We start from the raw sequence: 24,687 nt of genomic DNA, 5'->3' as shown, positions 1-24,687 counted from the left end.
CTTTCCCTTCTCTCTAAAAATGAATATATAAAACCTTTAAAAATTGTTATTACAAAAATAAAAAATAAAGAATTTCTTCAATTTTTGGAACCAGCAATTGAAAGAATACATATCTTAGTCAAAATTACACAGATTTTCATATACACATATTCACACCAATAAAAATTTACCAAGTGCCAAGCACTGTGTCAGGGTCTGGGGATAAAAGAACAAAATCAGTCCTTGTCTTTAAGGAGCCTACAAATTTATCCAATCTTAAATTATATTACTGTTGACTTCTGGTTACATAAGGTGAATTGAACACTTTTATCACCTGTACTTTCCAAGACCCTAAAAAAGTGATGGCAAAAGAGTACAAAAGTATAAATCATGAGTGAGGGGACATGAATGGAAAAATACAAGATTTCAACAATTTCTGACAAAAAGCAGATAGAAAAGAACTGGCTGATAATACAAATCATAGGATGCTATAACTTAAAGTATGTAATAGAAAGGGTTCCAACCAAAGAGGAAGCAGATTTACAAGGCAAAACCTCAGAGGGGCTCCACATGCAAAGAAAATTGATGCCAAAAAAGGCCAAGGTGAGTGATGAAAGGGCTGAAAACAAGGATTAACTGAAGATCTGAATTATGATACAGTTGATGAACTCTCCCCTCCTGAAATAAAGAAAGCTCTGCATGCAGAATACCAAAATCAACAAACTAGGAAGAACAGAGGCACCCAAGGGCAAAGCCCTCTGCTCTCTGGAATTTGGGTCCTCCAAATGTAATAGCCAGATGCCCACCCACTAACTCCCAAAATAAAGCCTACCTAGGTACATAGAACTTCCCAGTCAGCCCTTCTACTACCTCATTTTATGTAAGAAAATAATCAGGGGGTAGAAATTTGAAGAAAACCTGTTAACACAGAAGGGGGAAAAATGTCCCTGGAGAAGCTGAAATAATTGAAGAAACCATTTTTAACTTAGTTTTTAAAAATATAGCCCAAGCTGGTGTGGCTCAGTGGATTGAGTGCTGGCCTGTGAACCAAAGGGTCGCCGGTTTGATGCCCAGTCCAGGAACAAACCTGGGTTGTGGACCAGGTCCCCAGTAGTAGGGGGTGGACAAGAGGCAACCACACATTGATGTTTCTCTCCCTCTCTTTCTTCCTCCCCCTCTCTAAAATACATAAATAAAATCTTTTAAAAATATATAAGATTCAAAGAAAGAAGTATATAATGGACACTTTCATTCCCAACCCCGTTTCCTATCCATTTAGGTCCCATCACTCACCCAACAAGTAACCATTCATTAAATTTTTATGTAACTCTCCGGAGTTTTAGGCAAAACAGAAAATATAAATATATGTTCTCTCCCTTTCCACAGAAAAAGTATCATAGTATATAGTAAGGGTTTTTTTTTTATAGTCACAATACTTTTTTCCCTGTCAGTACATAGAGGTTCCTCATTCTTATTTTTACTACTATATAGTATTCAATTATTTGTTATGACAGATAACACTGCATATTTCATTTAGCATGTGTGTATACATGTATGTAAATTTCCTGAAATGGGATAGCTGAATCAAAGAAAATTTCTATATTTAACTCATATTGAAGCATACTAATATATCCAGAACGGTACACATAATACAAGTGTATCTTTATATAATGCTGACAAACTGCCTCCCAATCCGATCACCGTACCAATTTAAAATCCCACCTGAAATGTGTCTTTTATACCACGGCGTTGACAACAGAAAAGGTGTTATCAAACTTCTTCATTTTCAACATTTTGATAGGTTTTAAAAAGGAATCTCTGTATGGTTTCAATCAGCACTTATCTTATGAGTGAGATTAAGCATCTTTCACACAGCAATAATTAAAAGTCAGGAATAAGCCAAGAATCCCTATTATCACTGCTACCACTTAAATAAAACAAGGCCTACAAATATTGTAAAGTTGGAGACAAAACTCAAAGCTTGCAGAAATTGCAGACTATGTGATTATCTACCTAGGAAATCCAAGCAAATCAACTAAAAACTGTAATAGAAACTAAAGGAGAGCTCAGCAGAAATGCCAGACAAAATCAACAAACAGAAATCAACAACTTTGCTAGACATCAGCAATAATCAATTATAAAATGTAATTGAAAAAAAAAAAACTATCTTAAGGTGAGGGCTCAGATGGGGAGAGGGTGCAACCCCAGGAGTGGGGCAGGAAGGGCTGGGTACACTGGAGGGAGGGTGGATCAGTGTTGATTTTTTTTAAAAGTATTTTTAAAATTCTATCCTGTTCAGCCCTGTGAGGGCCACATGAGAGGCAACCATACATTAATGTTTCTCTCCTTCTCTTCCTCCTTCCCTTCCCCTCTCCCTAAAAATAAATTTTAAAAAGACTTTTAAAAATTCTATCCTGTTCATAGGAGCAACAAAGCTATAAAATAGTCACCTAGGAATAAACTCACTAAGAAATATGCAACACATAAATAACAAAAACTATAAAATTTTACTGAAGTACAGGAAATACACTTTTCCTTGGTAGAAAGATCCAATATCAGCATCTTCATACCTCTCCCGGACCCCAATTATTCCTAAGTCAATGAAAACCCAATCAAAATCTCACATATTTTTTGTTCAACATTACAAAGCTGATTCTAAAAGAGTATGAGGAAATCCAAGAAAATCTTGAAAAAGAATAATATAAGAGAACAATACTAGAACTTGTCTTACTTGATATTACATATAACTACAGTAAAATAACAGTATAGTTTCAGCACAGAAACAGACACATTATGTATGGGGATGTAGTCCATGGTAAAGACAGCATTTCAAATTTGTGAGGAGCAGATAGAATAATAAATGGTGTCAGAATAATTGGCTACCCATTGAGGGGGGCAGTTACGGCCCTACTTAAAACCAGTCACAAAAATAAATTCCAGGTAGATCAAAGAGCTACACGTAAAAGACAAAATGATAACTATAAAAAGAAAATGACAATATATTTCTAATGTGAAGAAAGGCCTTCTTAAATAGACAAAATACAAAAACCATTAACAAAAAAGCTAACACATTTGGTCATTTGACCATGAACAAGGTTTAAAAAGATAAGCAACAGACCGGGAGCCAGCATTTACAACATGTATAGCAAAGTATTAATATTCAGAATGTATAAAGAACTAAAAACAATCAGTAAGAAGAAACACAAATGGGCAATATATGCATGGTAGAGGAATGGCTCAAACTCTTTAGTAAGCATGGAGATGCAAACTCAAGTAATTCAATATATCGTTTTGTCCATCAAATGAGCAATCTAATATCATGTTTTGAGAAATATATGCGAAATTCTGCACTGTTGGCAGATAAACTGGAATAGCCTTTTTCATAGGGCAATTCTGAATATCTAACATGTACCTGTCACCCAGCAATTCTACTTCTTTGTACTTACCTGAGAAATATTCCTATATGTATACAAATACATCATATATAGGGATTTCTTTTAAATGAAGCATTGTTTGAAATAGCAAAAAATGAAAAAACTTAAATATCTTTAAAAATCATGAAATAGAGTGGTATATCTGTACTGTGTAATAATATGCATGTTTTTGAAATGGAAGATGGATATATACTGATATAATAATCTACACATATATATTAATGAGAAAAGCAAGTTGTAGTACAACATATAAATTACACCTATACAGTGGAACCTTGGTTCTCAAACTTCACCCATTCAGGGAGGCTGTTAGAAAAGTTAATGTGTTTGAAAACCAAATCATTTTTTCCCACTAGAAATAATATAAATTAATCCATTCCAGACCCCTCAAATGATTCCGTTTTAACCTTTCTTATACACACTACATGTCTAATTTACTGTTTAATCTGTAAATAGTTTAAAGACAAAAAGGACAAGAAATGTAAATGAAAATTTAACCAAAAAATGTACAGTAAAAAATGAAAATTTATGTACACACTAGAACTCACCTTTAATGTTGAAAGCTACTGATGACTGAATTTGGAGAGGAGGGATGGAAGGATGTTATTGTTTGGAAGGGGAGTCCTCTTCTATAAAAATGTCAGGTGACTGTTCTGGGGTTCTTTCTCTCTTTTGTCTCTTTGCTCCACTAAAACTAGCCTCAGGCTCACTAGCCCTCTCTCACTAAAAACCTATTCAATGATGTTTGTTTTTGCCTGCATTCTAACACTTGCCTGAAGTGAAACACTGCATTGTCATTGAAAAAGTTGATCGCTAGCTTTGCTACCTCTTTGAAAACTTTGCATTTCCTTGATTAGTGAAGTAGGAATATCCTCCCTTCCCTCTTTTTCTACCTCTTCAATTGCAAATTGAACGAATTAAGTTCAAGAAGCAGGTTTGACTGTACCAGGAAGGACAGGATTGTCTGGTGGAGACCAAAGTTTTGTTTGAAACAGAAACCTTTTTTATGGTTAATGACTTGGTGGAAAATCGAACTGTTCGAGATGGGAGACATTTGAGAACTGAGGTTTGCCTGTATATCATTTATGTAAAAAAAACACACAGAAAACTTTATACACCTATGTGTACTCGTGTGTGTGTGTGTGTGTGTGTGTGTGTGTCTACACACAAAGACTGGAAGGATATGCTCTAAACTGACCCTAGTGTTTAAAGAATCATGTAGTATGAAATACTATTTATCATTAAAAAGAATGAACTGAGCATATACATACTGACATATGTACATAAGAGCTACGCATTGAGGGCAGGAAATTGGGTAAAGGGGGATCTTACGACTTTAATCTACTTCTATATTATTTTAATCCTTTAAAGCAGAATTGTTCATCAACAACCTTTACAAAAGAACCAGTTAAGGATACAATTTTTTTAAATGACTGAAGGAAGGACCAAACTAATAATTATGTACAACATATATTCAAATGAATATTATCAGTTAACACATATTAAATACTTTCTGTCAAGCACTGTAAGCATTTTCTCACATAATCACCACAAGAATCTCGAAGTAAATAATATTTTTATTCTCATTTTACAAATAAGGAAGCTAGGCTCAAAAAATTAAGTCGACTAGCCTAAGATCCCATAGCCAGTAAAAACCAGGGCCAGAATTCAACCCAGGCATTTGACTCCCCAGTCCACTGTTAATTATTCATAATATAGAGCCATGTATAACTTGGAGCCAGATATACACATTATCCATAATCCTGAATTTCATAGATACATATACTGCACAACCATATCACAGTCCTTGGGAATTTATAACACTAAAACTATCTTCTTTATCTCCATCCTCCAGTTTTGCTTTGGCAAGGTCATTTCCTCAATTAAAGATGTCCATTTTACGCAAAAAAAAATGTCTGGATACAAATTAGAAAAGAGGTTGAAACCATCTATCCTTTTGTCATCAAAATTGAACAATTTTTATTTATCAATCACCTACCCTCAAATCCTTAACTAACACCTTATTCTGCCTAATCCTTCATAACAGTGGTGGCCAAATTACAAACAGCACCCAAGCCAAATCCTCCTTCAGCTTACTGCCTGCCTGTTTTTGTGCAGCATGTGAGCTGAGAAAGATGTTTACACTTTTAAATGACTGGGAAAAATTTTTTTAAATAGTATTTTATGACACATGAAAATTATTCAAAATTAATATTTCAGTCTTCAAAAATAGTTGTATTGGATTATAGCCACACTCATTAATTTACATATTGCTTATGGCTGCTAAAACAGCCACCAAGTTGTTACAAGAGAGACTCCATGGCTCACAAAGTCTAAAATATGTACTATCTGGTCCTTTACAGGAAAAAAGTTTGTAAAACCTTGCTTTATAGTTTCCAAATGAATTTCATCTATTTAATTCAATTATTTCTAACAAAAACCATGAGAGCTACTAGGTATTAGCCTGAATTCTGAAAATTAGGAACATTTGGAGAAGTTTAGTGTCTTGCCCAAGTCACAGAGCTAGAAAGTGAAGGTGATAATTCTGGAACCCTGGTTTTCTAGTTCCAAATCCAACATACTTTCTACCACACTACCACTCTCTAAGAACCCAACCCATCCTGATTAATCAATCAGTTTATACATTTAGTACTAAAATTTACCAGATGGGTAGAGAAAAAAAAGCTTTAAATTGGTGGGAAAACATTTATCAATTAAGAAACTTTGACTCCAAAAATACATTAATAGAATACACAATGCATTTCATATGTAGTTGTACAATTTGTAAAGTATCTTTTTCATTTAATTAGCAAATGAGTCCTGAAAAATAGATAGGGTTTTTATTTTGTTTAGTAATAAATATGATGCTTTGGACTTAATGCAAGACTGTACTGAGGCCAAGACCAGAAAAAACCCAGGCTGCCTCCTATTCCAGTGACATTTCCACTCAGGAGCACAGTGGTCTCTCTCATAAAAAGTGTACCTGTCTTTTCTCCTTAGAAACAAAAAGCAGTAACTTACACATTTTAAATAGTAAAAACCTAAAGTATTCTTTTAGAAGGGATAAATCAGCAATTTCACACAGTAATTATCTGAAAGGATACCAAAAATTGCTAGTCTCTTAATATTTGGACCTCTGTTCAAAATCAACTACTCAAACTGACCACCTGAGTTAAACAGGCTCATCCCCAACATTCCAGCAGCCTTTTACAATTTTCTTTTTAGCATTTATTTTCTGAAATAAATAAATGCTAAAATGTATTATGTGTGTCGGCTATCTATCATCCTCCTCTGTAATGTAAGCTCAAAGACGGCACTGCTTGCTTTGTTTCCTTTGCATCTATTCCCAAACATATCATCCTAGCTCACTTGGAGGAATGCAATAAGTATTTGTTGAGCGAATGGTAGAACCTACAAACTCTTTGGGTAAGTCATACTCTACAATTTGCTTGAGCTAACAGCTTGAGTAAGTTACCAGTGCATTTGAAAGCTTCGTTAGCAAATGAACCGGAAAGGGTTTTTTGTCATGCCAGAAACCTTCAAAGGCTAACTCTGAATGGAAATGCCACAGTAGCCCAGCAACACAAAAATTATTCTCTGGGCCCTGGCTGGCGTAGCTCAGCGGATTGAGCGTGGGCTGTGAACCAAAGTGTCGCAGGTTCGATTCCCAGTCAGGGTACATGCCTGGGTTGCAGGCCATGACCCCCAGCAACTGCATATTGATGTTTCTTTCTCTGTCTTACTCCCTCCCTTCCCTCTCTAAAAATGAATAAATAAAATCTTAAAAAAAATTATTCTCTCGGCAGCAGTGAATATAATCAGAGCTAAGCTATCACCTCATTTGACTTGGGGCTGATCCAGTGGGTTTCCCATTCTTGTATTAAAACACATCACCTAGTTTTTAAAAAAAAATCTCAAATTAATGTCCTTATTTTTTAATTAATTAATTAACTAATTTTGACAGAGGGGAAGGGAGGGAGAAAGAGAGGGAGAGAAAGGTCACTGTGTCGTTGCCTCCTGCGTGCCCCCAACTAGGGACCCAGCCTGCAACCCAGGCATGTGCCCTGACTGGGAATCGAACCAGTGGCTGTTTCACAGGCCTGCACTGAATCCACTGAGCCTCACCAACTAGGGCTAATGTCCTTATTTTAATTACACTTAACTACAGGTTGAGATTTAGCAGCCAATTGTGCTGCACTAAATTTTCATACCCACTTTTACAAGTAACTAAATTAAAATAATCTTAAGTAAATAGAATAATATATGGTTAATTATAGTCTAAACTACAAGTAAAAACTCTCCACAAAGTACTGATTGATACACATTTTGGTCAAGAAGTTGGCTCAGAATGATAAACTACTTAACACAGAGACAATTTTAGGATAAGTCTAATACCAACTTCCGATTAATTACAGTGTAAATTTGCTTTTTCCCTAGTTTTAAGTAAGGACTTCACCCTTCACAAATATTGTGAAAACAAAAACAATATTCTTTATTTAAAATCAGTTATGTAACTTTGGCATAAGGATTGTCTGTCTGTATTGAAGTTTCCTGATTCATAAAGACCTTTGGAATATCCCACGCTTCAAATATAAAGCATGGCCCACACCACTGTGGCTCAGTTGGGGCATTGTCTCCCAAAGTAGAAGATCACTGGTTCGATTCCCAGTCAGGGAATGAGCCTGGGTTGCAGGTCGGTACCATGCCAGGGCACATACAGCTGGAGTGCATACAGTCAGGACACATATGTGAGAGTCAGCCAACTGATGTGTCTCTCTCACATCAATGTTTCTCTCCCTCTCTTTCTTCCTCCCTTTCCCTCTCTCTAAAAATGAAGAAATAAAATCTTCTAAAAGATGAGCATTATACATGGGTAGTACCAAAATACCTTGTATCTGTTATTGTGTTTTGTAATTATTTGTACATAAAATTTCTTGTACCATAAATGTTCAAAAATAAATGCTAAAATTCCTTTATAATACCAAAAACAAGTATCTAAATAATTCACTAATTAATTTAATTTTAAAGATAAAACAAAAGATTTTTTTCTGAAAGTTTGAGCCAAAAATGTGGGTGCACATTATACATGGGAGCACATTATACACAGCAAAATATGGTAACTAATATACACATATAATATTGTGCACCATGTATTTTATAGTTTAAAAACTTTAAGTTAATCCACCTGTGAAAGAAGCTGGACCCTTACTTCATACCATATATAAATTTAACTCAAAATGGATCAAAGACCTAAATATTAAAGCTAAAACTATAAAAGTCTTCAGAGAAAACATAGGAATAAGTCTTCATGATCTTGGATTTTGCTACAATTTCTTAAATAACAATAAAACCATAAACAATCAGATTGGAAAATGGGCAGGTGATTTAGACATTTCTCCAAAAAAGAAATTCAAATAGTCAATGACCACATAAAAAAGATGTGCAAATCATTAGTCATTAGAGAAATGCAAATCAAAACTACAATGAGCCCTGGCTGGTGTGGCTCAGTGGATTGAGTGCTGGCCTGTGAGCCAAAGGGGAGCTGGTTTGATTCCCAGTCAGGGCACATGCTTGGGTTACGGGCTAGGTCCCCTGGAGATACATTGATGTTATCTCCCTCTCTCCTCCACTTCCCCTCTCTCTAAAAATAAATAAATCTTTAAAAAACAAAAAACCACAATGAGACACCACCTCACACACCTAGCATGGCCATAAAGCACACACACATCATATACACAGAGAAAGTAACAAACATTGGTGAAGATGTGGAAAAGCTGGAACCCTTATACATTGCCAGTGTCAATGTAAAATGGTGCAGCCACTGTGGAAAACACTTTGGTAGTTCCTTAATAAGTTAAACATAGAATTACCATATGAACCAGAAATTCCACTACTCAGTACATACCCAAAAGAATTTAAGACAAGTGTTCAAACAAAACCTTGTACACAAATATTCACACCAAAAAAGATGGCGGGGTAGGTAAACAATATGCTCACTTTCTCCCACAACTATATCATAATTACAACTAAACTACAGAACAACCATCATTAAGAACCACCATGAGTCTAGCTGAACAGAAGTCAGTATAACCAAGGATATACAGAAGAAACAACATAGAAACTGGAAGGGTGGCTAAGATACAGAACGGGCTGGTCCCACATCCATGTGTGGAATTTAAAAATCAGTAGGGATACCTCCACTGTGAAAGTCCCCCTGAGGAACCCCTCGGGTCCCAGTCCCACAGTAGGCCCCCCAGTCCAGGGTTCCAGTATCAGGAAGTGAAGTCCCCATAACCTCTAGCTGTAAAAACCAGCAGGGATTGTGTCCGAATGAGACAGAGGGCTTCTGGAGTCCAGGCATTCCTCTTAAAGGTCTCCCACATGGACAAACTTGGACTAAAAGAAGCTCGAAAGGTGCCAGGAACATACAGGGTAGAGCTCAATTGTCCAGCAAGGACTGAAAGGGCAGCATTCTCCCAGACAGAAGTGCTGGCAGAAGCCATTGCCCCTTTTCTGAGCCCTCCTCCCACAAAACCAGCAGGCCAGAGCTTTATCTCAATCTCTATCATCGTGGCTACCTCTTTTCGCCCTGCCCTGGTGAGTCCCTGAGACCTCACTCTACCCAACTTGCCAGCCCACCCAAGCTATTTTTATTGGCTTTTCCATATAAACAGCCAATCTTGGCTCATGCCGTGGACATTCCTAAAATATTTCCAATAAGCAGCATCTGCCCTCTGCATGCCCAGTACCTCTAGTTAAGTGGCCCCAAGCCTGGCACTAGGGGCATCTGGCCTTGGTTTGCAGCTTGGCCCTTCCCGGACACATCCAAGCCCAGCACAAGTAGAAGCCATCTGCAGACCACTTTGTTACCTCATACCCAGTAGCCCAGGGCAGGGCACAGGTAGTGACTGACCTTTGCCTGTACCTCTCAGGAAGCCCCAGAGGCAGCACACAGTGGCCAGTTTCAGACCATGCCAAAGCACCACCTAACCACCTCCACAAGCAACACATTCAGGGGGCTGACTTAGCAAGTATTAGAGTCTCAAAGAAGCCAGTCCTGCTTCGTGGGGCTGGACCCTACACAGCAGATCCTCCACGGTGATTATGACCGGTTCTCGTAGCCAGCCACCCTTGGGGTAAATCCCTCCCATTGGGATACCAACATCAATCAAGGCTCAACCATCCATGGCTGGCAGGGGGAGGGACACCAGGAGCACCCAGCTCAGGTAACCAAGGAGGCTGTGCCACTGGGCCCTACAGGACAACTACTCTGTAATGGCACTCTACCAAGACCAGGAGACACAGCAGCTCTACAGGGAGGCAGCCAAAATGAGGAGACAAAGAAACATGTCCCAAATGAAAGAACAGAACAACTCCAGAAAAAGAGCTAAACAAAATGGAGACAAGCAATCTACAAAATGCAGAGCTCAAAACACTAGTTATAGGGATGTTCAATGATCTCAGTGAGAACTTCAACAAAGAGATAAGGAACATAAAAAATAGAAATAAAACATGAAATAAGGACCAGTCAGAAATGAAAAATATAACTAAAATGAATAATTCATTAATAGAGAATCAACAGCAGAGTAGATGAATCAAAAGATCAAATTGGTGATTTAGAAGATAAGGAAACAGAAAACACCTCATCAGAACAGCAGAAAGAAAAAGGAATAAAAAAAATGAGGATAATATAAATAGGAATCTCTGGAACAACTTCAAGTGTACCAACATTCACATCATGGGGGGTGCCAGAAGAAGAGAGAGAACAAGGGACTGGAAACCTATTTGAAGCTCTGGTCAGGTGACTCAGTTGGTTTAAGAGTCACCCTGTACAACAAAAGGTTTCGAGTTCAATTCCCAGTCAGAGCACATACCTAGGTTGCAGTTTCAATCCCCAAACAGGGTGCGTATGGGGGGCAATGATTAATATTTCTTTCTCATATCAGTGTTTCTCTCTTTCTCTATTTCTGTCCCCCCCATCTCTCTCTAAAGTTAATAAAAACATATTCTCTAGCCCTGGCTGGCGTAGCTCAGTGGATTGAGCGCGGGCTGGAAACCAAAGTGTCCCAGGTTCGATTCCCAGCCAGGGTACATTCCTGGGTTGCAGGCCATAACCCCCAGCAACCACACATTGATGTTTCTCTTTCTCTCTCTCTCCCTCTCTCTCCCTCTCTCTCTCTCTCCCTCCCTCCCTTCCCTCTCTAGAAATAAATAAATAAAATCTTTAAAAAAAACATATTCTCAGGTGAAGGTTAAAAAAGAATGAAAACTTATTTGAAATATGATGAAAAAGTCATAAAATAGAGCCCTGACTGGTGTGGCTCAGTGGACTGCGCATCCTTCTGCAAACCAAAGTGTTGTCAGGTTAATTCCCAGTCAGGACACATGCCTGGGTAGCAGGACAGGTCCCCAGGAGGGGACGTGCTGGAGGCAATCGATTGATGTTTCTCTCACACACATAAATCTCTCTCTCCTTCCCTCTCTCCCACCCTTCCCCTCTCTCTTAAAAAAAAAAATTTAAACTCAAAATAAATAGTTTTCAATCAAATATACAAAATCCAATGACAATAACATTTCTCTGTATGTTTAATAATTTTTGCAAGTAACAGCTCAAAACTTTAATAAAGTGACATGGAAACAAAAAGTCAAAAGAATGAAAATCCCAAATGTCTATGAACTGATGAATAAACAATATGTATTTATACATACAATCCAATATTATTGAATAAAAAGAATGAAATACTGATATATGTCACAATGTGGAGTGACCCTCAAGAATATGCAAAGTAAAAGAAGCCAGACCAAAAAGCCATGCATTGTATGATTTCATTTACACAAAATATCGAGAATAGGCAATCCATAGAGAAAGCATATTAGTGGTTGCCAGGGGCTGGGAGAAAAGGGCAATGGGAAGTGACTGCTTAATGGGTACAGGGTTTGCTTTTGGGGTGATAAAAATGTTTGGGAACTAGATGTGCGACGTCATGAGGTACTTAATGCTACTGAACTGTATGCTCTAAATGGTAAATTTTATATTATGTGAATTTTATCACAATAAAAAAGTTATCAGGCAAAAACACAGGAAACAATATTACTATATTTCTATTTTTAAAAGTTGATGAAAAAATTATATAGCCCTGGAAAAAGGGGGCATTAAAGGCTCATTTCTGTAGTAAGTAAATCTCAGTATGTTTTTAAATCAATTATCTCATGACAAGATCTATTAAACAATTAAAAATGGCATCAGATTCTTCTTTTGAAGCTTTGGGAATTTCTGAATGAATGTCTTATAGATGACCTTTACAGTCACCAAATATCTCCTAACAGCACCATAAATTTTATGATTTCAAACCAAAATGGAAAAGACCCACCCTTCTGAAAGTATTCTGGCTCTTAGCCAAGAGACATAATCAAGTATATCTGCAAATGCAGCTGGTCTACTTATACTAAGATAGAAGACTGAGAAAGGAAGGGGTTTTTTTCCTTACACACACACACACACACACACACACACACACACACAAATATACACAAAATTTTGGCCCTCTGTGAATTAATTTTTAGTAAATTACCTCATTAGGAATCTGATAGTACTATAACAGGTCTCATTTTCTTTACTTGACTCTGGTTCATTGTAATCATTGGCTTTATCATTTACTGGCTAAAGGATGGGATGCCTTAATGAAAAAAATCCCTCTACTTCACAAAGGAACATTAAAGTACACATTACAGAAATTTAACTACCAGGGCAAGTCTTAATTTTCTGAGCTTTATTTTCTCTCTCAGATATAAAAAGGTAAATAACTTTTCTGCTTGTCTCCCAAAAGAAGTACAGTAATAAAAATATGTACAAGGTATGTTGGGACTACTAAAGATGGGTTCATAACCTACCTTGGTGTATGCTGCCCAGAAAAAAAAAGGGGGAGCAGGAAAAGCTTTCAGGAACAGCTAATGAATTCAAATTCACAGGGAGGGGAAGAGAGGCATTCCAGGTGGGGGTTGGGGGGCATAAGAAGCAAAGACAATGAGATAAACACCAGAAATCTGCTCATGTTTCTCCCGTTTTTAAATAGTTAAGGGCTCCTAACTCTTCAGGGTAGTTCTTAACCCGGGCTCCATCTAAGATTCCAGCTTTATCTCCTTCTAGTCCCCAAATATACAATGTTTACTCTTTCAAAAAACACTTGAATGTTCTACTCCAGGAACATCTAGTTCAAAACAGGGAGAATACCTTGCCTGTGAGAGTGCATGCAACATTTACAGGCTGCCACCATGCTTTGATACTTGTACTGTACCATTTAGTAACTAAGTATTCTCTTAACCCTGGGTTAGCCAAAAACAAGGATTATTTTCCAACACCATACCAGAATAAGAAAAAAGCATAAGAATGTTCTCGAATTTGCAATATTTCCAAAGTAAATGAATACATCCATAAATTTTGTAGAGTAATCATGAAAACTTTAAAATCCATAAACTATTAATCTGGACCCAGAACAGGCTAAGACCATCACAAGACATCCTTACCAGATAAGTAATGTATTCCAAGAACAAAATGTTGAAGTAATCTGCTGTAATTTAAACACATATAAAAAAATCAAGTGCCAATTTTCCAACCAATGTAAATTAAGAATGACCAAAAAAATCATGTATTCAGCACTCAAAATCCACTTCACTGCATGTTAGCTACTCTTAAATGCAAGGTAACTTTCTTTTGGACTGTTGGGTTTTAACAATTTTTAAACTCGTCAATCCACAGTACAGAGACTGTTAAAAGACACATGCTGTTCTGTGTCGTATACTGAGACCTCTTCAAAAGTTTTCTTGGTGTTAGAATTTATTATAGATGAAAAACACGTAACGATGCCTCCCAAAATTGGATGCAATCACTATTGCACAGAAGATTTCCACAACTTTAAAGGCTATTACTCATACAATTGTCAGTCAGCAGTAACTCTTAAGAAGGGCTAGCCATACCATTCCTATCTGTTTTGAGGGTTCACTTTAATTTTTAACAACATCCATCAATTCCCAAGATACGGAGACATAAACGTGCAGGACTTCCACCCATACCCCACTACATGAATGTCCCACCACTCTTAACTAGTAAAACAAAACCTCTTTCAGTACAGTGAAGTCAGATCACCACTTTTATCCCAACACCATCATACCATCTCCTCATCCCCAACCTGTCAGTCACAGAACACACCACCCGATCCCAAATAACACCTCTCAATCTCCTTGAACCTATCCCATTTACACAACGAGTCAGCAGTATCCCTTACCCCGATCCAGTTCTACCGACCTTCACACATTAACTGAATCTCTAAATTAAATCCACTCTCCCCCACCCCATTACCCACTGAAACCCAACTTCCCATACCCGAAGCGTTCTTGCCTTTCAGTAACCTCAATCTCATTTAAAAGATCACTCAGCCCTTTGTCAACCATCTCCCGCCACGCAGCCCGTATCCTCCTCACCTTCCGTCCCCTAGGTCCTCCATCAACTCCCAAAGTTGCCACCCTCAACAAAAACAAAAAAGACAAAAAACGCATCTCAACCTCAAACCTGCCCTTCCCCACTTTCCCTCTCTTAATTTTCCTCTCCGCCTGTTTGCTCACACCGACAACAGCTCCGACAACCTCTAAGTCCCAAGCCTGGCCTCATCTCATACCTCTTGGGGACGGCAATCACCTCGTCTCGGTCAAACCGCCCCCGACTAGGGCGCTTACTCTTAACAGACTCTTGGCCGCCGCTGGCTCCCTCCATTCATCCCCGGCCCATTCATCTCTCAGCCCGATCCCAGACACGCCCCCCGGCCTCCTCCCTCTCTCCCAGCGCTCCTGCCGGCCCGGGACCCTCACCAGATCAGAGGCTCTCGCAGAGGGAGACTCCGACTCTTTTCGCTTCTCCTTCGTTCTCTTTTAAACCTCCCCTCGCCCCTCGAAGAGCCACACCGTAGAACACATACATACGCACACGCTGCCTCCTCCTCTATCGCCTCCGATGCTTCTTACTCCCCTCCACGATGTCTGGAGCTCCGCTCCTCGTCGTGTGCGCTTGCGCGCGCGAGTGTCTCCCCACGAGCCCACCGGGCCAACTACCGCCGGTAGGTAAAGAGCGGGCGGGGTTCGGAAGAGCGAGGAACGAGCCCAAGCTCGCGCTCGCCTGGGAGCTGAACAAGCGCACGCGTACTCCAGCCTGTGAATTTAGATCGAGAGGAGAGGGAGGAGAGGGGGGCGAGGGGGGCGAAGGGGGCGGGGTAGGGAGGGGAGAAAAAGAAAGGGGGAGGGGCACAGAAAGCCGACGGATCAGTAACTACTCCTAACGGCCCGGAGCGCTGGGAAGTGCCGAGTGGCTAGCCCAATAGAACGTGCGCGCTCTTCCCCCGCCCTTTTAGCACAGCATGAGAGAGAGAGAGATGCGCGTCGAGGAGAAAGGTTCCTCTTCTTTCCAAGAAGAAAATCTCAGTGAGGAGCCACGCGTGACACCTCCTGTGTATTCAAAAGCTCTATCCACGGCTGCTTTACCCTCTTCCTTTCAGAAAAAAAGTCCAAGCATACACAACTTCAGCCACCCACTACCCACCCTCAGTTTTTCACACGCTTGTAAATGCGGTAGCTCTGCTGAGATGTGGTACCCTCCTGCACCTTTCCAACCTCCACCCTTAACTCCCTTTTTCCAACTCCCGGCTTTTCTCGCGATACCCGTACCTGCCGGCTTCGGGATTAGAAGTCGAAGCACAGATTTACAAATACCGGTCTCCCGGTTACGTTGCGAGGGCAACGGCCACAGCATGTTCCCCCACCACCCAGGACTGCAGTGCGCGCGCGCGGGGGCTGGGCAACAGCGAAAGGAGGGATGGGGAAGGGAAGCTGTGAAAGGGATTTTTGACGGCATGTAACCTCTAGGCCTGGGCACGTGCCCTGCGCTTCGCGGACAGGTGCAATGTACCCTGGGAATTGTAGTTTCTGTTCCCACCTCCAGTTCCACTCCCACCCTCAGTCTTACTTAGGCCTCTGGCCGGGAGGGGGATTACTGACGCCATTTTGCCAGGAACAATGGCCCTCGGCCCAGGCAGTGGCGGGTGGGGGAGGGAGCAAGGTTTTAAGGGTTCGGTTAACCACCCTTGGCCCCTCGGTGCCATAGCAACCCCTTCAGAGACCTGGCCCCGCCCCCTCGCTCCTCCGCCTGGCTTCTAGAGTGTGAGCTTTCGGACTGGCCACCTCTCCCTGAGGCTGGCTGTCACCATCTCCTACCAACCGCCTCCCACATCCTTTAGTTGATGTGAATGGTACCTCCTTAGAGCATTTGGTGCATGTTTACCTTGGTGTAGCAGCTTTGTTTAAGAACTGCTTCCCGCACTCCTTGAGGCACAATACAAAATTGTTTCCGTTATTCTTACATGAACAATCCTGACTCCACAGAAGAGGAAACTGAGGCTCAGGAAGGGAAAATGGACATGACTTACTCAAGTTCACACAACTATGTATTGACAAGTTCGAACTTGAACCTGTATGTGATCACTTTAGAACCCAGGCATTTTCAACCCCGGAGAGCAGATCTGGTGTCACGGCCCAGAGTGAAAATTCCTTAAGGACAGGATTTCTTTCCCAGTGCCCTTCAAGCCCTAGTAGGATGCCCGGAGGCTGGAAAATGCCAGGCTAATATTTTCAACTGCACAGCCTAAGGGCCCTATCACTGAGTCATACCAATCTCTCTTATCTCCAACACTTTTTTTCTGTTCCTACTGTAGGATTCAGAACCTTGACCTTTTTCGCTTCTTAAAAAACTATCAATAAATTAACTTCCCAGAGTCTAAATAAAATGAAATGGTGGTCCTGCATCTTGTCTCTGCACCTTTCCTCTCAAAGGTCACTTTTTAATCCCAGTATTGCCAGAACATACAAGGAAACCAGACATTGCCCTTAATAAACTCAAACTCCTGTTTCCTGGATTTGACAATGGAGGAAGACTCTGAGGGAACAAAATTAAGAATTATGAGATCCAGGTATCCCACCTTTGGAGATCTTTTTTCCTGGCTAAATTTGAAAGAATACATTTCTCCAAATAGCACTACCACCCTACCTTAGAAATCCCTGCATTCCAGATTAGCTGTAGAATGGATGGGCTCTCCCCAAATCCTTCTTTCCTCACTGCCCCTGAATATACTCCCTTTTCCCCGTTGAATTGTTGACTACTGTGAGGAAGCATAGCCAAATAACCACTTAAGGACAATATCAAAGGTGACCGAGTTATTCCGAATCTTTGTAGATTCTGACTCCCCATTGGATGGTAATTAGAAACTTGTGCTGACCATTTTTATTTTCCAGTATCACTCAACTCCCACCACCACCACACACAATCCACCTTTAGGAAAAGTAACAGGTACTTCTCTTGGGGTTGTGACCTTCTCGTCTTTCTTTGTCTCTGAGCCTGATGATGTAATCAACACAGAACAATACTTGAAAACTTTATCCCCTCAAACTGCTTAGATGTGAACCCTTCTGAGAAATCCCTCTTTGACAGTCAAACATATGCTAAATAAATCTAAAGTAGTGTGACTTTTATAAACTTCAGAAATTAGAAAATCAAACAGGACTGCTCCCCATCAAAGCACAGGCTCTTCTCAATTTAGACCTTTTGTTGACATATGTGCTCTTCTGTTTGAAACAACCTGTTCATAACAGCACAAATGCCACTATAGGCAGAAAAAATAGTCAGCAATTATAGCTAGCCAACAAGGACCACGTAGCAGAACATGCTCTTCTTACCCACTGGCTTCCACTGTTTCTATTCATCAAATAGAAAATTTGACTTACATTAACCACTTGTATTTGGCTTTAAATTATGCTAGGGCTCTGGTGCCAAGAAATTACAAAAGCCTTCACTGAATCCATTAGTCCACACATTCTTTAAGAATAGAAATGGTAGGTTAGTTTCATGGCATTGCTAACTGACGATCTTTTCCCTACCACACAGGATGATAACTCCTTAAATCAAAATGCAACCCTGATGGAAGTTAACCTTAAAGTTAATAGTCAGCAGACTACTGCAGCCATTGATAGAGTTGTAACTGTGTTTAGAACCCAGTTTCTGATGCTGCTTTTACCGAGTTATTGCGGAAACAATATAATTCATTCTGGGTGTTCATTTCCCTTATCCCAGGTGATGCCATGTTTTGGGGATCTTCTGTAGTGCTCAGGCCCATGAGTGGGTAGAGTATGTATATATGCTTGCAGATCCTTAGATTCTGTCAGTTACTGCTGAGCCTTCTGCCCACATGGTTCTTTTCAAGTGCTGTGGTCCTCTCTAACATCTCTGACACATTTAGGATGTGGAACTCATTGCCAAGATCACCTGTTGGTCCATCTACTTAGATATTCCATACAGCCCTTCCTCTCTTAAGTCTTCCTGCCAACCGAGAGTTGCTTCTGGGAGTATATGCTGCTTGAGCTCCCACAGAGCTCTCTCTGCCTCTTCTCCCAAAGGAGAAGAGTGTGAGAAAGAGAAGAATCTTTTTATAGGCTTGTGCAAATCTTTCTTCCTTTTAGTTTTCTGGCCCAGATACTTTGTCTCTGCCCCTGCACCCTAAATCTTCTTCCCTAGGGCTTACACATTTGGAAAAAAAAAGCAAGAGAGACTTGGCAGTGTATTTGTTTTTCTTACTTGCCACCTTCTTATGCTGAGATACACCACAAAGCTGACAACTTTGGGGTGGTGGTGGGGGTCAGAAAAAAGAGCAAAAGACAGAAAACAATTCATTTATACCTCAAAATAATATTGCAGCCACATTCTCCCTCTGTAAAATTTTAGCATCTCAGCAAAGCAAATTTACTTCTCATCCAGATTCCCTCTGCTCAAGACAGTGACTCTGAGAGCTCATAAACCTGGGTGATCTTTTTTCCATTCAACCCTTGACACTGGGGAAATTTCCACCTGGATCATCTAGGGGCTGTTAATGTCCTCCCAGGAGGCTCTCTCCTCCCATTGCAAGTTGAGTGTCCCCTGGGTAAGAATAAGTATCTCCTACCTCAGAAGTGAGCAGCTATCTTTGGTTTAGTGTCTTAGAAACACTCCATCTTTCATATCAGACAGTGGAATTTCTCAAGCCTTACTATGGAGTCTGATCTCCTCTTCCTAGACACAGTCTTTTCTCATGTGCTCCAGGTCATATATCAGGGAGACGATCAACTCTTGGAGAGCCTAAAAAGTGTAAGTTCACATTGTTTCTCTAAAATATGCTAAGTGACAGAATCTTAACTTCTCTTCTAAGTCCCATCGTGGACAGAATACAGAGCCTGACTTGGGGTTATCAGAAAACCCTATCCTCTCCAGAAGATCAGTTCTTTAAAAAATGTACAGTGTCCTGGCTGGCGTAGCTCAGTGGATTGAGCGCGGGCTGCAAACCAAAGTGTTGCAGGTTCAATTCCGAGTCAGGGTACAGGCCTGGGTTGCAGGCCATGACCCCCAGCAACCACACATTGATGTTTCTCTCTCTCTTTCTCCCTCCCTTCCCTCTCTAAAAATAAATAAATAAAAATCTTTTTAAAAATGTACAGTGTAACATAGTATATTCTTCTGGGAATCAGAGAATTCAGTCACTTGGGATAACTAACAAGGCTGCATTTGCCTGCTTCCCTTTCCTTCCTCTCCTTCCTTCTCTCCCTTCCACTAACCTCTCTGAATTTGTTCCAACATTCCATAATAATTTTTCAAAATAGTCCTGCTACAAATCCTTCATGTAGCATAAATGAATCAGAGTCTACCACTAAGATGTATAATAATAATAATAATAACAATTAAATAATATTTACCATGTAATTTATATAAACTAATTGAATGCTATGGGGTAAGTGCCATTATTAACACCATTTTTTCTGTTTGCAGTACGAAACCCAACCCACTAAGCCACACCAGTCAGGGCTAACACCATTTTTCAAATTGGTAAACCAAGGCATAAAGGGGTTAAATAACTTGCCCAGAGTAGCACAGCAACTAGAATGGCAGAACTATATTTGAACACAGTTTATTTCAGAGTCCATAGTCTTAATTACTTTGCTTTATCTTTCTTTCTTGTCTATGATTCCACTTTATTTTATTATGTTTTAAATCTTCAGCCAAAGACATGTTTGTTGATTTTTTTAGAAAGAGAGGAAGGTGGATAGAGAGAAAGAGAAACATTGATGTGACACAGAAACATTGAGCGGTTGCCTCTCATAAGTGCCCCAACCAGAATTGAACCCACAACCTAGGTATGTTCCCCAACGTAGCCAGGTGGTGACGGCAATTTTATTTATGTTTTATTTTCCTTTCTATTTTCAAACTACAGGTTGCATTCAATTCTGTGCAAAATAAATAGTTTGTTTACTGAACAATGCTTTCAAAATTGGTCATCCAACTAAAATAAAGTGGAGATCCCTACCTTGTGCCATATACTAAAATAAATTCCAAATAAATGTCCATTTCCCTGTTTTCATCCATTCCAATAGAAATACGGCTCACTACTACCTTTTTTTTGTTTCACAGTAATCTGGAAGAATCTAACAAAACTAAAAATCTACATTATCAGTTCAGAATGGTTTGGGCTACAAATGAAAGAAAATCTGACCAATAGTGGCTTAAACAAATAGAGGTTTGTTTTCTTTCTTAAAAAAAAAAGATTTTATTTATTTATTTTTACACAGGGGGAAGGTAGGGAGAAAGAGAGGGAGAGAAAGATCAATGTGTGGTTACCTCTCATCCATCCCCTGGGGACCTGGTCCGCAACCAGGCATGTGCCCTGACTGAGAATTGAACTGGCAACCCTTTGGTTCACAGGCTGGCACTCAATCCACTGAGCCACACCAGCCAGGGCTTGTTTTTCTTTTCAACATAATACGAATCTGGAGGCACACATGCTAGCATTGGATCAGCTGCTCAAAAAGGTCTTCAGAATCTAGGCTTTTTCCATCCTTCTATTCCACCATTCTTGACAGGTTGGCATTTTGTCTTTAGGCTTTTTTTACTTCCCTTGGCTTGCAAGATGGGCTGCTGAATCTAGATATCACACCTGCATTTAAGAGCTGAAAAAGGGAATGGCAGTGGCCAGGGAAGCAAGAGAGGTGCCACTGTCCTTTTTTCAGTGAAAGCAATTTTTTTTCTAGACATCCACCACCAAACTAACCCATGAACCTCTTTTGCTATAACTGGATCACATGTCACATATAAACTAGGAAGTGGAGCCACCTTCCTTGATATTAGGGTTCTCTGCCTAACACCTGCACAAAATTAGCATTCTCTTAGCAGAAAAGAAGGGGGAGAAAACCAGTTGATTAGGCAACCAGTGTCTGCTACATATACTTACCCTTTGACAGAGCTATTCGGAGTCTATCCTGCAGAAAGAAAAATACCAACCAACCTGCATGCCCATCGATACAATTATGGTTGAATAAATTGTGGTATATCTACCTTCAAGCATATTATGCAGTTATTAAAAATAATGAGTTAGCCCTGACCTGTATGACTCAGCTGGTTGAGCATTGTCCTACAAAGCAAAAAGTTGCTGGTTCAATTTCTGGTCAGGGCACATACCTGGTTTGCAGATTTGGTCCTAGTCAGGGTGCGTTTGAGAGGCAACTGATGGATGTTTCTCTCTCACATCGATGTTTCTCTCCCTCTCTTTTTACCTCCCTTCTGCTCTCTCCAAAAAAATAAATAAATAAAATCTTAAAATTAAAAAAGCATGAGTTATATTTATTTCTGTTGACCTGGAGAAAATTGTGAAAGGGTCCACACCATAATTCTAATAATGTTTACCTCATTTGGGATTGTGTGCATTTAGGAGTAGTTAGCACATGTTACTTCTACAGCAAAAAAATTACCTAACTGAAATGGAAATGGCATAATGAAGTCTTTTACTATAATTTGTTGAGAGAAAATTGCTTCTGACTTACATGGTTCTAAACCAAGCATGCCTTTTCAAGAATACATCCTTGAATATACAAAGGAGTACTTGTAATTACCTTAGTAATCATTTTCTATGAATGTTGGTTAGTGGTATAGTTAAAAAGAGTATTGGGGCTCTGGCCGGGTGGCTCAATTGGTTGGAGCATTGTTCCTTGCCAAAAGGTTGCAGATTCAGTTCCTGGTGTGGGCACCTACCTAGTTTGCAGGGTTCTATCCCTGGCTGGGGCTCATACGTTAGGCAACCACTCAATGTTTCTCTCACATCTATGTGAACATGTTAAGGAGAAAGATGAAAGATATCTTTAAAAGACCCACTTGAACTTCTAGAGATAAAAAAAATCATTGTGATGAAAAAATACAGTAGGTGGGACCAATAACCCCATCATTTTCCAGCAAATATTTGCTCAGGTCCATAGGAGAAATACCACAGTTCTTGAAAGTACAATGCTTTCAAGTGTAAGGGTTACTTGTGAAGGGAGCTTCTGTTCCCAACAGGTTACATTGTTTTCAACAAGAAGTCTGCTATCATCCTTATCATTGTTCTGTACATAAAAGAACTTTTTAAATTTATTTATTTTTTCTATTCTTTTTTTAAGTTTTTCTTTTTAAGATTTTATTCATTTATCTCCAGAGAGAGGGGAAGGGAGGGACAAAGAGAGGGAGAGAAACAGCAATGTGTGGTTGCCTCTTACTCACCCACTACTGGGGACCCAGCCCGCAACCCAGGCAACCCAGGCATGTGCCCTGACTGGGAATTGAACCTGTGACCCTTTCCTTTGCAGTCCAGCACTCAATCCATTGAACCATACCATCCAGGGCTATTTTTTCCTACTCTTGTTCAAGTATAGTTTTCTCCATTTTCTCCCTCCACTTCCCCCTGCAACCCCAACCACCCCCACTTCCCTCTCCTGATTCCACCCCCACCCCCCACCTTGGTTTTATCCATGTGTCCTTTATACTTGTTCCTGAAAACCCTTCCCCCCTTCCCTCCATTATCCCTTCTGACCTCTCCTCTGGTTACTGTCAGATTGTTCTCAATTTCAATGTCTCTGGTTATATTTTGCTTGCTTGTTGGTTTTGTTGGTTAGGTTCCAGTTAAAGTTTTATTTTGCATCTCTCTGATGGCTAGTGATGCTGAGCATCTTTAAAAAGCATTTTAAAAAAACAGGCTGCTTTGGTTGTTGGCCAAGTTCTGCAGTTTCTGTGGCTGTGGAAAGGGTGGTGGGATAAGAAGTAGACATCAGTGTAAGACTGAATAAGAAAAACAGTTTATTCCTCCTAGGTCATGGTGTATCAGTTATACAGAAATACCACTTTGGGAAACAGTCTTCAGGAAAGCCTCGATGAGTTCATTGAGTCTCATACAGATTACCCCACAACTCGCCCTTCAAGTTCTACTTCAGTTTGATAAGGCTATAAATTCAGCATTGGCTCAGAGGATCAGGAACAGAATCAATTTTTAGAGGTTTTCTAAATACATACAGATTCTGCGATAATGAGTGGACATTTGTATTGAATGATGTTGAATTCAAAAAAGAGACAGAACTTTTTAAAGTGGATAAAGTGAAAATTGTAGCCTGTGATAGTAAAAATACTGGCTCCATTACTGCCATTTTCTGTTATTATTCATCACTTTTTAAAGAGAAGCATAGAAGAGACTTTTTATGTATTCTAGTGTTGCAGAAATCACTACACTGTGCTATATTATCAGAGAGTCTGGTAGAAGGAAGCTTATAACTTTGTATATTCTTACATTACATGAAGAAACAGAACTTTTTTTAAATGACAAATGAAGCATCGTTATCTTCCCCAAAACATTCTTTTTTTGTTTGCTTTTTCAATTTTTTAAATTATTTTATTGTTGTTCAATTACAGTTGTCTGCATTTACCCCCTACCATTTCCCCCCCATCCCAGCCAAACACACCTCCCTCCCTTGCTTCCACACCCCACCTTGGTTTTGTCCACGTGTCCTTTATAGTTGTTCCTGAAAACCCTTCCCCACCATCTCCCCTCTCACCTCCCCTCTGGTTACTGTCAGGTTGTCCTTAATTTCGGTGTCTCTGGTTATATTTTGCTCGCTTTTTTCTTTTGTTGATTAGGTTCCTGTTGAAGGTATTGTATTTGTCCCTCACTGCCTGGCTTATTTCACTTAGCATAATGCTCTCCAGTTCCATCCATGCTGTCACAAAGGGTAGGAGCTCCTTCTTTCTCTCTGCTGCATAGTATTCCATTGTATAAATGTACCATAGCCAAAAATATTCTTTAATAAACTCATTTTAGAACTCAAAATTTTTTTTAAAAGTTGCTTTAAGATTTTCTCAGACATT

At 39.7% G+C, this 24,687-nt stretch overlaps 1 protein-coding gene and 1 pseudogene across 1 annotated transcript in view; one reads left to right on the top strand and one right to left on the bottom strand.

The window, feature by feature from the left end:
- Positions 1–15,303, bottom strand: part of WNK3 (WNK lysine deficient protein kinase 3) — a 146,501-nt gene extending 131,198 nt beyond the window's left edge. The window contains exon 1 of the mRNA XM_045833171.1: positions 15,276–15,303. The gene's annotated coding sequence lies outside the window, so the exon portion shown is untranslated. The remainder of the gene's footprint in view (positions 1–15,275) is intronic.
- An 8,341-nt stretch (positions 15,304–23,644) lies between these two features.
- LOC123814569 lies at positions 23,645–24,096 on the top strand (annotated as a pseudogene).
- Positions 24,097–24,687: the final 591 nt, after the last annotated feature.

This window comes from Phyllostomus hastatus, unplaced genomic scaffold (genome assembly GCF_019186645.2).
Source record: "Phyllostomus hastatus isolate PE091 unplaced genomic scaffold, TTU_PhHast_1.1 phas_contig_10, whole genome shotgun sequence".
Classification (NCBI taxonomy): Eukaryota; Metazoa; Chordata; class Mammalia; order Chiroptera; family Phyllostomidae; genus Phyllostomus; species Phyllostomus hastatus.
This window is presented reverse-complemented; position numbering and strand designations above follow the sequence as displayed.